The sequence below is a fragment of the Vipera ursinii genome, assembly GCF_947247035.1.
Source record: "Vipera ursinii genome assembly, chromosome: 6".
Taxonomy (NCBI): Eukaryota; Metazoa; Chordata; class Lepidosauria; order Squamata; family Viperidae; genus Vipera; species Vipera ursinii.
Genome location: NC_139515.1, coordinates 32,631,907 through 32,649,852, shown reverse-complemented (window position 1 = coordinate 32,649,852; position 17,946 = coordinate 32,631,907). Strand labels below are relative to the sequence as shown.

At 43.2% G+C, this 17,946-nt stretch overlaps 2 protein-coding genes across 4 annotated transcripts in view; one reads left to right on the top strand and one right to left on the bottom strand.

The window, feature by feature from the left end:
- The window catches only part of IMMP2L (inner mitochondrial membrane peptidase subunit 2), a 350,157-nt gene that overhangs the window by 148,574 nt on the left and 183,637 nt on the right, over positions 1–17,946 (bottom strand). The window lies entirely within an intron of this gene.
- Positions 9,804–17,946, top strand: part of LRRN3 (leucine rich repeat neuronal 3) — a 78,785-nt gene continuing 70,642 nt past the window's right edge. Inside the window, 1 exon segment of the mRNA XM_083366683.1 lies at positions 9,804–10,997. The gene's annotated coding sequence lies outside the window, so the exon portion shown is untranslated.

Sequence of the window (17,946 nt, the reverse complement as noted above, 5' to 3'; positions counted from 1 at the left end):
CTGGAGAGTTCTGAAGTGGCCAGCAATGAGTCCAGATCTGAAACCCATTGAACACCTGTGGAGAGATCTTAAAATTGCTGTTGGGAAAAGGCACCCTTCCAATAAGAGAGACCTGGAGCAGTTTGCAAAGGAAGAGTGGTCCAAAATTCCGGGTGAGAGGTGAGAGGTGTAAGAAGCTTATTGACTTATAGGAAGTGACTGATTTCAGTTATTTTTTCCAACGGGTGTGCAACCAAATATTAAGTTAAGGGTGCCAATAATTTTGTCCAGCCCATTTTTGGAGTTTTGTTTGACATTATGTCCAATTTGCTTTTTTTCCTCCCTTTTTTGTTGTGTTCCAACACACACAAAGGGAATAAACCTGTGTATAGCAAAACATGTGTTCCTGCAATACTTTTCTGTGAGAAATACTTGATTTTCTGAAAAAATTTCTGGGGTGCCAACAATTTCGGCCATGATATATGGCTATATTTCATAGAGGTCAGTGCTTCATAGAGGTCAGTGGGAATCATATGTACCATGTTTCCCTGAAAATAAGACCCAACCAGAAAATAAGCCCTAGTATGATTTTTCAGGATGCTCATAATATAAGCCCTACCTCAAAAGTAAGCCCCAGCATTGTGGTTTCCCTGATGGAAGGGTGGCCAGCTCGATATCGCTTGCATTGCACTGGGGGAGCCTATGCAAAGCTGGGGGGATCAATTGGTCTCCAGTGGGGGAGCAGGACCAGGGCAGGTGCCAGGGCCTTGCTGACCCTCTCAGGCTGTGAGGGGCAGCTCTGGAGCTAGGCTCAGGTGGGAGGGGTAGTCCCAGCTGCCTCTTGGAGATGGGAGCTCCCTGACCTTCCTGTTCACTGGGGCTGTCATGGATGGGGCGGTGGTCAGCAGGCTTGCTGGAGGATGAGGTTGAATGGTGGAGGCCGAACATGCAGGGGCCTAGGTGTGGCTTGGCCTGCTAAACCTCACTTCACTTATCAGACAGAACTTCAGGAGACAGCATACACCAGGCTGAAGAGGAGCCCTCCTATAAGCCAATTACCAAACTGGGCAGAGCCTGCCAATAAGCCAAAAACCAACGGTCAGTGCTCCTTTCTCCTTTCAGAGTGGAGCATGTTCTGCTGCTGAGAAAGTAAACAAGCAAAACTCACAGTGTCAAGATGACACACTTGGCAATTGAAATTTACCCAGCTACCGTGTCAAAGCCATGTTTGTAGACCTTCTGCAAGAAAACAGTCCCAGAGAAGAACAAGCAACAAGAAAGAAAGCCTGCCCCTCACAGGTGGAAATAAATGAGAAGGTGGTAGTCGAAGGAAGAGGGTTGCATGATGTGAATGTGGGGAAAGAACTGAATCACTGAGGCTCTGAGGCAAAACTGGAAAGATGCGTGGGGAGCTTAGGCCATGCTGAAGGAAAAGGAGAGCAATCCCTGAACTAGACCCACTAATATTCTAGTCAAGGGACAGTGTAAAAGCTGAAACCACATTCACTGGTCACCTCGGATTAAATGGCTTTGGTGCAGTAACAGTATCTTATACTTCATTTGTACCATGCAAAACTCTATACTTCCTGTGCCTTCCATCCCCCTGTGCCTCTGCCTCCACCTGCTGCCAGTGCCGCCACCATGGGATGAGGCAGGTGGGGCAGAGGTAGCACATGCCATGGCTCCTGCATGCTCTGCCTATTAAACCTCATTTTGCTAAATTGATCACATCAGCTAGAATTCACATAACAAACTAGCTACCTATCACCTTACTTCCTGCAAAGTCAGATTGAAGTCCTTGGGCCGCTCCTAATTTGGAGCTGGTCCAAAAGCAAAGGGAATGGTTCCCCCCCCCCAAATGAAGCTGTGGGTCTTCATTTCCAAAGACCCTCTGCACAGAATAGAATAGAGCTGGAAGGGACCTTGGAGGTCTTCTAGTCCAGGGCTTTTCAAACAGTGAAACAGGTACCACCTGTGGTACATTGGCACCTGACAGGTGTTAAGCGACCATTCTAGAAAAATGGTAGTGGGGGAGGGGAATGAGCTGAACCGGTGGAAGCACCGCACAAGCCTGAGCGAGAGATGGCTGGAGCTGCAGGGCTGTCCAGGCTCCAGCTGGAGCTCGGTGCTGATCCCGACGCTTCTGCTGAGCCCAGAATAAGCACCAATCAGCTGGAATGTTGCAGCATCCCCAGGGTCTTGTGATTTACATTCAGATGCTTGGCAACTGATTCATATTTATGATGGTCACAGTGTCCCAGGCTCATGTGAAGTGACCAAAACCTGCTGCAACCACCCAGCAGATGGGGGGAATAAAAACCAACCGCCCACCCCACTCCCGCTGCCAATTCTCAACAGAAATGCTCACAACAATGAATACCTCGGATAGGAAGAAAAGCGCCGCCGGGCAGGCAGGCAGGTGTCTTGCTTGGCTGTGCCTTGGGGGGGGCACTTTTTTCAGTTCCATTATAACTTCAAACAGTCACTAAGCGAACTGTTGTAAGGACTACCTGTACTTCATCACTTTTCCCCTTTTTTTGGTCATCAAGTTTTTGACACCTTATATGCTTATATGCTTATGAGCCCAAGGGAAATGGCAGAAATGGAAAGATTCATAAAGAAAAACTTAGAAAGAGGATTTATTGAGCCTGCCAAACCCAAAGTGGCCGCCCCAGTCCTGTTCAGGGAAAAGAAGGATGGGTCTTTTCGCTTGTGTGTGGATTATAGAAATTCGAACACAATTAGTGAATGTAATCTGTACCCCTTACGGCTGATGAAGGATATGCTATCCCACCTATCGAAAGGAAGGATTTTTACTAAACTAGACCTGAGGGAAGCATATTACCGTATTAGGATTAAGGAAGGAGATGAATGGAAGACTGCATTCAACTGCCCAATGGGTTGCTACCAGTTCAAACTACTGCCATTTGGACTGCAAGCCCCCCCCCGCAGTCTTTATGCAATTAATTAATGATGTGCTAAGGGGGTCCTGGTTTACCTAGATGACATCCTTATCTTCACTGAGACCAAAGAGGAACAGTCCTGAAAAAGTTGCGAGCTACCCATCTATATGCTAAATTATCGAAGTGTGAATTCCACCAGGAAAAAGTTGACTACCTGGGATATCGCATATCCCCAGAGGGCATCGAAATGGACCCTGAGCAAGTCAGGGCAGTATTAGAGTGGGCAGCCCCCTGAACATGGAAGCAACTGCAAAGTTTCCTGGGGTTTGCAAATTTCTACCGCCAATTCATCCCTGCATTTGGCCAAATAGCCATGCCCCTGACAAACTTGTTGAAAATGAAAGGGGGGTCCCCCATGAAATCCAGCCAGCCTGTAAAGTGGACAATGGAGTGTCAAGCAGCATTTGAGAGGCTAAAGAAACTTTTTTCTGCTGAACCTGTCCTAAAACACCCAGATCCCGACAAACCTTTTGTAATACAGGCAGATGTGAGTGATGTAGCGGTAGGAGCTGTATTATTACAAGAAAATGATGGGGGGACGTTGCAACCATGTGCATACACATCCAAAAAACTCACAGAAACAGAACAACATTGGCCAATATGTGAAAAAGAGGCATTCTCGTTGAGGTGGGCATTACTAACATGGCGCCAATTTTTAGAAGGAAATAAAATACCTTTCCAAGTCTGGACAGATCACAAAAATTTGGAAGCACTAAAAACGCCCAGGAAACTCACTCCTAAGCAAGCGCGCTGGTCCCAACATTTCCACAGATTCAACTTTATGCTCAAACACTTACCGGAGGGAAAAAATTTCCTGGCAGACGCATTATCCCGCTTGCCCCAATATAACAGCAGAAGGACTACTGTCTTTAAACCACTTGTGCCGGAACAACAACTGGCAGTTCCAGTCACCACCAGGGCACAAGAAAAAATGAAGCCGAAGGTGGATGGCCAAACTGGAATAGAATTCCGGAAAGCTTTGGAAAACGATGAATGGTTCCAGAAAAATAGACATGTGTGCACAATTAAAGATGGACTGCCTTGGGTGGGGGAGAAGCTATATATACCTGCCACACAGAGAATCAATTTCATGCAACTGTGCCATGATACAAAATCAGCAGGACATTTTGGGTTTGTAAAAACCTTACATTTAACTAAAAGGCAATTTTGGTGGCCATCCATGAAAAAAGACATAGAAAGCTATGTGGGCAGCTGTCAAACTTGCACAATGGCTAAGAGGCTGCAAGGGAAATCACCAAGACTGCTACAACCAGTGGCGAACCCCTCAGCCCCATGGAAAGAAATAGCCATGGACTTTATTGTAGAACTACCAGAAAGTAATGGAAACACCATAGTCTGGACTGTCACAGATCAGTTCTCTAAGCAAGTACATTTCATTCCTTGCCAAAAAATCCCGACTGCAAAAGCATTAGCGAAACTTTTCATTCCAGCAGTCAAATTGGACGGACCTACTGCCTTTCGCAGAAGTAGCATATAATAATGCAGTCCACTCTTGAAAAGGAGTTACACTCCTTTTCAAGTAGCTATGGGTCAGAGCTTTAACCCAATACCAGAACTAACCCCAAAGGAACCAGTCATTCTCAAGCTGAAGGAATGGATTGCTCAATTACAAAACACCTGGCCTATAGTTCAGGAAGCATTACAAGCAGCTAGAAAAGCATACAAGACAAAGGCAGACAAAAAAGAACTGATCAACCCTGTAAGAAACTAGGTCCAAAATATATTGGTCCTTTAAAACTACCCAAAACCCTTAGATGGATACACCCAACCTTTCACTGCAGTCTATTAAAGAGAGTACAACAATCACCCCTCCGAACAAGAACCCCACCACCACCACCCCCAATCATGGTGGAGGGAGAACAACATTTTGAGGTGAAACAAATCTTGGATTCCAGGAAACACCACGGAAAGATCCAATATTTAGTGGCATGGAAACACCTCTCTTCCTCGGAAAATGAGTGGGTTAATAAACACCACGTTAGAGCACCAAAGTTGCTAAAGAGATTTCATACAGAATATCCAAACAAACCAGGTTAACATTTATATATATTTTTTCTCTTTTCTTCTTCCCGTAGATGGACCTATCCTTCTTTTGAAAGGAGAGCAGATTGTCAGAATCCATTGATATCACATTCATAAATGTATGGTTAAAATATTGTGCCTACTGGGATTCTGCCATACTGGTAGAAGGAGGGGGGATTGTTTATTCAGTCTATCTGTAGCTGCTTTCAAAGAACCTTTGATCTGGGGGAAGAAAGGGGGGGGAAGTGATCTGTCTGTTGGAGCTGTAGGAAGAAGGCAATCAACAAAGGAATGCACAAAGTTCCTTTCTTCCCACGGAAGGACCTGACAACCAAATTGATGGGATCCTAACCAAATGGAGTTTTGAGGGGAGTGGGTTGAACTGGGAATGCTTATATAGATTTGAAATGTGACTCAAGACCAGATCCTGTCTCCACAACCAATCTTATTCTTAGTAATTTTTTTCCTTTTGGACAACTCGGCTCCAAGAGTCCTTTTTTCCTAAGATGTGAATTGGGGTGGGTCCTGACACTACTAATGAACTTTAATCATCATAATTATCTTGTTAAAAGGATGTTTTTGCCTTGCAAGCAAGCATTCTGGGATATCCTTCCAGCATCCTTGAAAATAATCAGAATGAAAATTAAAATATTGCTTAAAATAATCAAACCAATACTTTACTGTACAATAATTGTAACAAATGCAATGACAGTTGAATTAGTTTGATTATACAGGGCCAAACAACCAAGTAAAAAAATATTATTATAGTTATTTGGAACTTGCTGACAACAGAGCCAGCAACAGACAAGTAGGACAGAATAAAAAAGTGTATCAGTTACTGTTTTGTTCTATTGCTGTTTGTTTTAATATGAGACAAATGATTTCCTTGGGTATAAGTAATGGGTGAAAACCAATTTGCTGCCCTACATTTACTTTACGATGGCATGCTGGAGGGGGCAGAAATTTTGAATACCAAGTGTCCTTAGGTTCACCCACAGTACCATTTAAGTCTTCCAAGTTTGGCTTTTTGCAACTTTAGAAAAAAAGACAGATAACAACACGAGTGCAGGAATCTGACAACAAATTGTTTAAGACTGAATGGCCTCCTTCTGACCTTGGAAAGGAATTTAATTATCCCATTTCTCTGAAGGTGGAAGGCTAACCAAAATAAAAGGTAATTGAAATAATAATCAAATCATTTGGTAAGTTTTGGAATCAGTAGGACAGATCCAATCTCCATAAAACATTCCAGGCCTGGAACTGATGTATAAGCAATCAAAAAAGAGATAAAAATAACTAGCATGCCCCTGTCACATTATTTGTCTCCAAGAAAAACGCATAGTTATTTTTTAAAAGTGAAATGGATGACTCAAAAACACAAGTTTGTTATAATAACAATAATAATTCAAAATGGTAATACTACAGTTTAGCACATTTCTGCTGTTACCTACACAATGGAAGGAAGGAAATGAGACTGGAGAGTCAGTAGCCTTTTTCCATCTTCTTCCAAGCCTTTTAAAATATTATAAAAAGGTAAAGGTTCCCCCGCACATGCATGCTAGTCGTTTCCAACTCTAGGGGCCGGTGCTCATCTCCGTTTCAAAGCCGAAGAGCCAGCACTTGTCCGAGGACATCTCCGTGGTCATGTGGCCAGCATGACTAGACGCCAAAGGCGCACGTAACAACCTTCCCACCGTAGTGGTCCCTATTTTTCTACTTGCATTTTTACGTGCTTTCGAACTGCTAGGTTGGCAGAAGCTGGGACGAGTAACAGGCGCTCACTCTGTTACACGGCACTTGGGATTTGACCCGCCAAACTGCCGACCTTCTGATCGACAAGCTCAACGTCCTAACCCACTGAGCCACCGTGTCCATGACTTGAAAGCACAAGGAAAAACATTATTTATACCATCATGTTTGCTCTGATGGAGAAATGGGGGATTTCTGAGGACAGAATTTACAATTTCAATTATGGAGTCAGGGAGAAAGAGAGAGGAAGATCCAACTGAAATTCTGTCTAAGCACAGAAGGAGCAACTACACATAATCTTCACTTAATGACTTGTTATTTAGTGACCATTTGATGTTATGACAGAACTTCCCCAGAACTACATACAATCCAATTTTGAAGTTCTGATAGTTGCAAAACTCCTGTGGTAACATGATCACAGTTTGGATGCTGGCAACCAGCATCCCATAGTCATGTGACCACAATTTCAGTGGTTTTTACCAGTTTCTGACCTTGATTTCTGATTTCTGCAAAAAACACCTACTGAGTGAATTCATTTAACTACTGTGTCATCCAGTTAATAACCACCACAAAAAAGATGGTCACATAATGATCTGCTTAATGACCACCATGGCTTGCAACTATAATTCCGTCCTGTCTCCAACCTTCGCTTCCTTGCGAAGGTCGTTGAGAGCGTGTTGGCACGACAGCTCCCTTTGAACCTGGAGGAAGCTGAATATCTAGATCCGTACCAATCGAGTTTCAGACCAGGGCACAGCACGGAGACGGCATTGGTCGTGCTGGTGAATGATCTCTGGCGGGCCCGAGATAGAGGTTATTCTTCTGTCCTGGTCCTATTAGATCTATCAGCGGCTTTTGATACCATCGACCATGGTATCTTACTGCGTCGTCTTGAGGGGCTGGGAGTGGGAGGCACCGTTCTGCGTTGGTTCTCCTCCTACCTCTCGGACCGTTCGCAGACGGTGTTGGCAGGAGGGCAGAGGTCAAGCCCTAGGCCTCTTAATTGTGGAGTGCCTCAGGGTTCGGTGCTCTCGCCCCTCCTGTTCAACATCTATATGAAGCCGCTGGGAGAGATCATCCGTAGCTTCGGGGTGAAATATCATCAATATGCTGATGATACCCAGCTATTCATCTCCACCCCGAACCAACCCAGTGATGCCCTCGATGTGATGTCCCGTTGTCTGGAAGCGGTACAGATTTGGATGGGAGAAAACAGACTTCGACTCAACCCGGCCAAGACTGAGTGGCTGTACATACCGTCATCTCGTTTAGTCCAAGAGGTTCCATCTCTGACTATAGGAGGAGAGATGTTACCTCCCATTGATAAAGCACGCAATCTGGGCGTCCTCCTAGATTCACGACTCAGTTTTGAAGATCACATTGGAACCGTGGCTAGGGGGGCATTTGCCCAGATTCATCTTATATACCAATTGCGCCCCTTTTTGGACCGAGATGCCCTACGTACAGTCACCCACGCACTCGTTACCTCCCGTATTGATTACTGTAATGCTCTCTACATGGGGCTGCCCTTGAAGACCACCCGGAGGCTTCAGCTGGTGCAGAATGCAGCTGCACGGGTTGTGATGGGAGCTTCCCGATACTCCCATATTACACCCCTCCTGCGTGAGCTGCATTGGCTACCAGTTGCCCTCCGGGTGAGATTTAAGGTGCTGGTACTTACCTTTAAAGCCCTACATGGCTTAGGTCCGGGATACTTGCAGGACCATCTGCTGCCGGGAACAAATTCCCATCATCCAGTACGCTCACACAGAGAAGGCCTCCTCAGGGTACCGTCAGCTAGGCAATGTCGGCTGGCGACCCCCAGGGGGAGGGCCTTCTCTGTGGGAGCACCAACCCTATGGAATCAGCTCCCCCCTGAGCTTCGGATAGCCCAAAACCTCCAATCCTTTCGCCGCGGCCTCAAAACACACCTGTTCCACCAAGCTGACCTAGACTGACAGGCATTTTAATTAATTTATATTTAGTATTTTTAATTCATTTTTAAATTCTCTAATTTTTTTATTGCACTGATGTTCTCAATTTCATTTTATCTTGATTTATGCACTTATTATATGTTTTATTGTGAGCCGCCCTGAGTCCTTCAGGAGATAGGGCGGGATATAAATCCCATCAATAAATAAATAATTCCAGGCTCAATTACAATTATAAGTCTGTATTCCCACATGTTCAGGCTGGGAAGGTATGCTGCAGACAACTGTCAGACAAAGAATTTTGGCTTATTGGGATTTAGAAAGAGGGTCTTCTCTAGCCTTGTCCCTGCATTGTGAATATCCTACACTCAGAAATGAGGAAAGCCCTCAATCTCTTCGCCTTCCATAAAGGAGTCAAAACTTAGCTGTGCAATCTTGCTTGGAGAACACTGAACCATAGGGCTGTCTGGTCTCATATAAATCTGCCCAGCTTGCATTAATAACTGCTAACTTGGCATTTTTTACCTTTTGACATTTTATGTTATTTTTATAATTTTGAATCTTTTTAATCTTAAATTAATTCTGATGTTAATGTCAGTTTTATTGATTATATTGTACCCCACCCAAAGCCCCTCTCTGAAGGAGATGAGTAGTTAAGAAATAGGAAATAAATGAATAAATAAAATTCAGTCCTAGGGAACCACAGACATGGTAGGATCATACTTTATAATCTTAGCATACTGTTTAATTCTTACAACAAAACTGAAAATATAATATTAGTTTTCTAAATGTTCAGTTCACCATTTATTTGTTGGTATCCTACCCCCAAATTCTCCAATGAACTCAGAATATAAATGGATAATATATTAAGTTAATATAGGCATTCATAGAAGACAGACAAATATTTTCACGAATAGTTGCATGCAGAACAATGGCTTCTTGTACTGTTCATTCATATTTCAGAAATCACTAGATACTATCTGTATGATAAGGGTATATGTAGCTATCAAGCCAAAAGAAATGAAATCTAAGTTTCATTTTTCTCCACTAGAGGATGGCATCTCAAAAGAAGGGTTATATTAATGAATAGGTACAGTATAGTAAATCCAATATTTTTTATCATTTTCTACCTGTTGATTTTCAAATCCTTAATGCTTGAGTTTCTCTTTCTGAAACATTTTTATAGAAAAAAGTTAATAAATTTTTGGAGTAAATATGTATTCTTTTTGATAAGAATGTTTTCAAACTCAGCAATACTTCTGTAAATTTTTAGAGTGCTATTTGTTTAGGAAAATAACATAAAAGAAAAACAGAATTCAGATGATAGATAGATATAGATATAGACAGAGACAGATCCGTACAAGTATATGAAAAAGTCTGTCCTTTCTTTCTTTCTTTCTTTCTTTCTTTCTTTCTTTCTTTCTTTCTTTCTTTCTTTCTTTCTTTCTTTCTTCCTTCCTTCCTTCCTTCCTTCCTTCCTTCCTTGTGAATGTTTGCTTATAAATTTCACTGATGCCTGTTTTGTTTTGTGTCTCCATATTTATATTCAGGAATGTGTAAATATACATTTTCTATCATTCCATCAATGCATGTTGCAAAATATAAGGGAGAACAAACAGAGGGGAGTTTCAAACACATTAGGCTAATGTCCGGGGGGGGGAGGGACGGGGGTAGAGAGAGATTTCCTAACTAGTGAGTTGATATAACCAGTCTCCTTTTCAGTTTTATACCCTACATGTTAAATGGAATTCAGTGCTTCACAGAGATGCATTCGTTCTATGTAGTGAAAAGAATGTCTGGAAGCAGAGAAAGGAGAGCTCCGTGTATTTGTACTCTAAACAGCAATGTCATTTAACTGACAGGTTATCTCAGCCAACCAGGCTAGAGCAGCAGCAAGTCCTAAATCTTGGTACTCTAAAGCTATTGGCTCCCCTCTAGGGAGTGGAGGGTTATTAATGACCACTGAGATGGCAGCACCATGTCAGCGTGACAATTGATCGGTTGAACGATGCACCACTAACCACCATGGAAACGAAGAGAAAGAAGAAGAAAAGCTAGAAGCATCATTTTCTCTCATGCTGTTGCTTTCTCTCTTCCCCCTCCTCCCCTGGATTGTGAGCTTCTGAAAGCCAGCATAGAGCTCTGGGAAAAAGTACGGGAAATCAGCCGGCTGCATAGAGATACTCTCCTCTTATAGGATCTATAGAGACAACACTAATATTCATTATCTGTGCAGACACTGACTCAGCTTCCTAGCTTTAACATCAATATGTGGCTACCTGAATCAAGGAATAAAATATGCATGTTACAAGATTAAATTTACTCTTGTAGGGTAAGTATCTTATTTATCCTAAGTTGTGTTCTTGTGCTATTTGCTTGTAATGTTTCTTTTCTGTTTCTAGTTTTTAGCCTGAGCAATTTCTAATACTCCCCCTCCAGAGTTTACTCTTTTCGTGAGACATACAAAAGACCCCTGTCTGCTCCAAACAACCCATCATCAAATCCTCATTAATCTTATTTTCCCCCCTAGACTTCTGAAAGCTGAAACACACATCAAATGGCTTAATAATGGGATTCTCAGTATCCTCAAGGCAAAATGAAACAGCCCACTTTCTCTGTGTTTGGAAATGAGTGACACGCAGCACAGGGCAGTTTTTAACTCCTTTCCAAGGGCTGAATTACAGCAAATGCCACTGCATGTCATAGTGGAACCTAACAGCCACTGAGAAGGAAGGCTGAATAAGAACATTACAAACACTGAATGTCTGCCAGATTAGACTTTTAGGAATTGTTGTAGATGACTGCCCTCCTACCCACCCACCCACCCACAACACAAACGCACACACCTGGTAGTCAGAAAGGAATGCCCCTATTAGTAATGCAGCTGGAACTGACATATGCAAGGTAAAAAAAAAGACTGTCCTCATCGACTCTAGTAACTAAAAGGATTATATCATAAGCCATTAAAGAAAATTTCTGATAGGAAAATCTAGGATCAGAAGACTGTATATTCTTTGATGTTGCTACTATTGTTTGTTATGGAAAATCTCATATATTTGCTTGAAAACGGGAGTGGGTCTTCATTTGCACTAGCTCTGTCTAGTTTTAATCAGTAGCATAATTTGGTTTCAATAAGGCTGTGTGTTTAGATTACAAGGAACCAAATAAATAAAACAGACAAGCTTGACAAGCTAGCTTTAATGTGTCTATTCATGTGCATGATAAGTAGTGCAGGCACAGATACAGGAGAACGCTGTAACATGGCCAAAGCAAACTAAACCTTGTTAACATACCTTAATATAAAAATATCAAGTACAACAGTGGATCTGAATCAAAAAAGTCTCTTGTTCCTATAGGCTTCCAGTATGAATAGAAAGTGGCAACATGCCTTCCCAAATAGCTGTTGTGTAGGGATTGTGTGTGTGTGTGTGTGTGTGGTAAGCTGAGGAATCGCACAATTCCTCAAATGCTTGCTTTTGCTCCTTTCCTGCCCACAAAATATCCTGGATAAAGCCTGCTGCCCCCCCCCCCCCAGCAGCTCTTTCTCTGAAAGTTAATATTGGCTCTGCAGTATTCAGTAAAAGCAAGGAAGGGGACAGAAGAGAGAGAAAATAACTTTTCTTCCTGCAACTGGTCACTTTCCTATAAAGAAGTCAGGAGAAAATAGGTGGGGGCTCAAAGCCAAGGATTGCCCAAGAAGTCAGCTGCCCTTTCTAAAAGATGGGAAGAAAGCATCCCTGACAAAACCCCACTTTTTGTAGTCAGATAATAAATGAGTTTAAGGCAATTATTCCTTTTTAGATTACAGTACAGAAGCAAGGTAGAAAAGCTACTGCTATTAGCAAGCATGCCATTCTCTACAACTGTAGCTTTCCTTTTTCTCTTTGCAAATCTGATTTGATATGTAGTAACAAAAACAGTTGTTTTAAATCTACCTTCTTAGGTACCTTTTAGTTATTTCAAAGAGTCCTTATATTTTCAGTTCATGCAAATATGTTTTACTGCAGTCATGAAATAAATCATACTGCATTTTGGGTGCTGTATTAAATGCATTGCTTGCATGAACCCAGGATCAGAATGAGTTGTATGGACATAACAGTACAAATGTTGATAACTGAGACAGTTTAATCACATGGGTAGATAATAGTGTAATCCAAGCTAATGTAGCTAACTTTAAGTCTATGGTATAGAATTCTAATCATTTAAAGCAGGGGTGTCAAACTGCTGGCCTGCGGGCTGGTTTCATCATATGGAAGTGGTGCCCACCCCATTGCCGGAAATTCAAAAATAGTCATGATATGTCGCGACACGTCATGTGATGTAGCGAGTTTGACACCCGTGATTTAAAGTATAGAGCTTTTCAAGATACAGCCCCCTTTTTTCTAATTATCTCCATAGTGATAGTAACACCCATGCATGTTCTAAAACACCCAGTCGTCAGAGGAATATTCTTGTTAAATCTGGTAATATGTTCTTTAAAATGAACACTCTGACCTCACTGTTGTATTTTGCAATAGCATTAAAGCATCTGAAATAATCGAGTACATGTGCTTATATTTTGGAGAGACAACAGTTGGGACTTTTTTTTTTTAAAAAAAAAAGAAAATGTAACTTCTTCAAAATATTATGGAATTTTTTATGACTATAAAAGAACTAACAGAAACATGTGTTGCTAGTAATCATGCTCAGCTGAAAATAAATAAGATGGTTTAGCTCATTGCTGGAAAAGCAAATTGATTTTTATTTGAGCTTCCCACTGAAACCAGATGTCAAACTGCTAGCCCATGGGCAGGATGCGTAATCGGGAAACCATGCCCATCCCATTGCCGGAAATGGCAAAAAAGCTCCGATACATTGTGCAACATCACATGATGTCGTGAGTTTGACATGTCTGTCCTAGCTATTGTAATCACAGAAAATACTGAGAAGGAAAGGAAGGGAAGTTCCACTTTTTATTCCATCCATCAAATATTTATTTGTTTATTTATCATATAGAGATACAACTTAATTGTCCAATAACTGAAGACAATTATAATTTCATGTATTTTCTCCATACCATCTTCTCATTCATACGTACTTACAAACATCTATTGTCCTTTCTAAAGTGGTTACTCCAACTTTTTGACAAGATACATATGGGTTCATGCATAACTAAGTTCAGGCCTTACTAAAATGGGGCAAGTTGATTATAAATATATTTTATTTAAAAAGTAGGAATAAAATAAAGGACAATTTCTGGCACCCTAACAAACATATTCCCAGTTTAATAGAACATTCCGTGATTGAACAGCAGACACAGAAATCCAACGTACTTCCAGAAACCAATCTACAGATGCAGAAAAACATGACAATAAAATTTGGTATAAGATAGACTGATGATACTTTCTTTACATACATATGTGGAAAGACAAAGAGATGGATGGAGTTAAAACCAATTTATTCAATACCTCTACTTTTTAAAATACATGGTTTTGAACCAAATCAGAAGAAAAATTACAGTAAATAGCTTGAGTTTTAGAATTGTGGGTTAAAATTTTATTGCAATGACAAATAATGGGTTTCACCATTAAAATATCTTTAGACATAATGAAACCAATAAAAGAGCAATGCTGCTTTTTTAGATTTACAAAGTAATAGAATCCAAAGGTAGTATTACTGCTTACAGGAAACATATTTGTAAGGAGGATAACATATCTGTTTCTTCCAATTTCTGTCTGATTTCATTTAAATAGTGATTACCGTAAATAAAATTCAATCTGATTCAATCTATTCATTTAAAATAGACTCCAGAGTTGTATACAATCATGTAAAACTTAGTCAGGCTATGTTAGAGTCAGCTTAGTTAATGTTCCAAAGCTTTAATAAGTTTTCAGTTCTATTCAGGTTAGCATGTGGTTAAAAAATTGTCCTAAATAAGAGAAACAGTGTGCTGTGTCGGGTTCAAGGATCAAAGAGACTCAGACTTCTAGCGTGCCATGACTTTATTAGGAGGAAAACGTGGTCCAGAATGGGGGAACAAAGGGTACAAGTCCACCTTTATACCTGGCCAGGTGAATACCTGGCCAATAGAGTTAAACCCCTGCTTCCCGCCGGTGGGTCAGCCAATCTCTTTAAATCCGGCTCTCCCGCCGAACGCTGTCCCTTTAAATCCTGCTTTCCCACCGAACGCTGTTCCTGCCCGGAGCTGTCCAGCTCCGCGCTTCCTTCAGTAGCTGTCACACGTGTATGCTATGCTGCATACACTACACCCTTCCCCCATAAGCCAGAACAATACCCTATTTCCATTTCCAACTTCTTCCCCCCCAACATTCTATATACACATTGATTTCCCACAATCTTCCCCCTGCCCCCTTACATTAGTACATATTCTGAGAGGTAGGCAGTTGTCCTGTGGGTCCTGCCAGAACGCCTCAGGGGTTCTTTTCCCTCAGGCCCGGTGTTGTTTTTGAAGGCCTCTGGCCTGGGGCTGGGGATTTTCCCCAATTCAGGTGGTGATGTTCCCGGGGAGGGGAACTGCTGGTCCACCTGGGTCCTGTAGTTCTGTGTACTCCCAGGGCTTCCACCAGCTGTGGTAGTTCCATCACTCAGGTCCAGATGTTGGTGGGGTCGGGATTGTTCCAACCCCCCAGGATTGGGAAGTACTTCCCTGATTATTGTGTCCCTCTGGACCCTCTGAGTGGACTCAGGGTCAGGTAGGCCCCCCTAAACGTTGCTGTCAGGTCCTTTTTCAGGCGCTCAACGTCTGAGCTGATCAATGTGTCTCCTCCACTGGAGGCCCCCCTCCACCCCTACGATGTAAGACAGTGGCCCCGTTCGCTCCACCACTTCCCCCTGCACCCATGCATTCCCAGAGCTGTAGTTCCTTGCCCACACAGAGTCTCCCTTTGAAAATTCCCTGGTGATCTTTGGGTAGTCTGTGACTGCTGCTACTCTGTCAGGGTGTAGTCTGTCCAAAACGGTTGTGAGGCACCGTCCCCAACGGAGTTCTGCTGGGCTCTTCCCGGTAGCAGTGCAGGGAGTGGTGTGTTGATGTAGTAAAAATTTGGCCAAGCGTTGTTTCCAGTTCCCTTGGATGATGCGCTTCAATGCGTCTTTTGTGGTGCGCACCATGCATTCAGCCAGGCCATTAGTCGAAGGGTAAAAGGGAGCAGAGGTGACATGTCTAATCCCATGGGTCTTCAGAAAGGCCTGGAATTCCGAGGAGGTAAATTGTGGACCGTTATCAGAGACCAATACATCAGGAAGGCCATGAGTGGCAAAGAGCCCGAAGAGCACCTGGACTGTCCCTGTTGTGGTCATGCTACTGACAGGTACCACCTCCAACCATTTGGAGTGACTGTCAACCACTACCAAGAATGATTGATTGTGCAAAGGCCCAGCATAGTCAATGTGAATCCTGGACCAAGGTGTGTTTTTTTCTTCCCATTTGTGGACTGGGCGTGGGGCTGTGGTGGCCGCGATCTTTGGCAGGTGTAGCAGCCTGGTTCTCAATATCCTTGTCCAGGCCCGGCCACCACAGATAACTTCTTGCCAACGCCTTCATCCGCACTACCCCAGGGTGACCCTCGTGTAATGAGTGTAACACCTTGTCTCTCAATGTGTGAGGTATGATGACCCGGCAACCCCACAATAGGCAGCCCCTGTGTGATGACAACTCATGCTGCCTGGTGAAATATGCCGTGAATTCTGGCCCAGGGGATTTGTCTTGCCACCCCGTGCTCACCCACATTTGGACCCTACTTAATATTTTATCTGTTGCCATTTCAGCTGCGATGTCAGTGGCACTGAGAGGACACTCTGGCAGATCCTGAATGTTCAGTATTTGAGCTGCAGGAGCTGGGTCTGGTTCCATATTGTTTAAGGGCAGTCTGCTTAGGCCGTCAGCATGGCCCATTTCCTTGCCTGGCTTGTGTACTAATTTACAGGAGTAAGCGGAAAGGAAAATGGACCACCGGAGCATTCTGGGTGACATGATCTGTGGGGTTTGTGGTGAACAGACCAAGTAACGGTTTATGATCTGTAAAAATAGTGAAATCCCTACCATACAAATAGTCATGGAATTTCTTTACTCCAGCAACTATTGCCAGGGCTTCCTTGTCTATTTGTGCATATTTCCTCTCAGCCGCTGACAATGTCCTAGAGTAACAAGCAATAGGGACTTGTCTGCCATCCTCTTTCAGGTGGCTCAATACAGCACCCACTCCATAGGGGGATGCATCATAAGCAATGCAAATAGGTTTGGTTTCTATAAAGTGGGTAATGGTGGCATTGCTTGCCAGGAGGTATTTTAGTGCCAGGAAGCTGGAATCATGTGTTTTGGTCCAATTCCATGTGGAGTGCTTGTCCAATAACCTGTGCAAAGGTTCAGCAATAGATGCCTCGTGGGGTAAAAAAGTGTGATAAAAGTTAAGTAACCCCAGGAAAGCTTGCAGCTCCGCCTTATTTTTTGGCGTGGGTGCCTCTTTGATTGCTTTCACCTTAGATGCTGCGGGGTGAACTCCCTGAGCATCAATTCTGACCCCAAAAATTCTGTCTCTGGCACCCCAATGCTGCACCTATCCCTCTTGAGCTTAAGGCCAGCAGCATGGAATCTTTCCAAAACTGCCTGCAGACGTTCTGCCAGAACTTCCTCTGAGTCCCCAGCTATAAGGACATCATCAAAGTATGGGCAGACTCCCGGTATTCCCTTTAGTGTACGCTCCATCACCTCTTGAAAGATGCCTGGAGCTACGCTAACTCCGAACTGCAACCGGTCTACCCGGAACACCCCCTTGTGGGTGACTATTGTTTGTGCAGCGGCGGTCTCTGGGCTGACTGGGAGCTGTAAGTAAGCCTGAGCAAGATCCAGCTTGGCGAAGATCGCGCCTCCCTGGAGTGATGCAAGGATGCTACTGACCGTGGGCACAGGGTATGTGTGTGGGTATGCTTTATTGATCGAGCATTTATAATCAGCGCAAATTCTGACGTCACCATTTGCCTTGAGAGGTGTGACAATGGGGGTTTCCCACTCTGCTCCGTTGACTGGATGCAGCACCCCCTGCGCCACGAGCTTGTCAAGTTCCTGCTCAATTTTGTGTTTTAATGCAAACGGTACCCTCCGTGGCTTTATTTTAATGGGTTGTATGTTGGGGTTCAATTTGAATGTGATTGGTGGACCTGTGTATTTTCCCAGCATTCCATCGAACACGTCTGCAAAAGCCTTACACACGGATTTGATGCTTTGCACTTGGGACTGTGTCTGGTGAATTCCGATAATGCGAATTCCCAGCGCTTTGAACCAG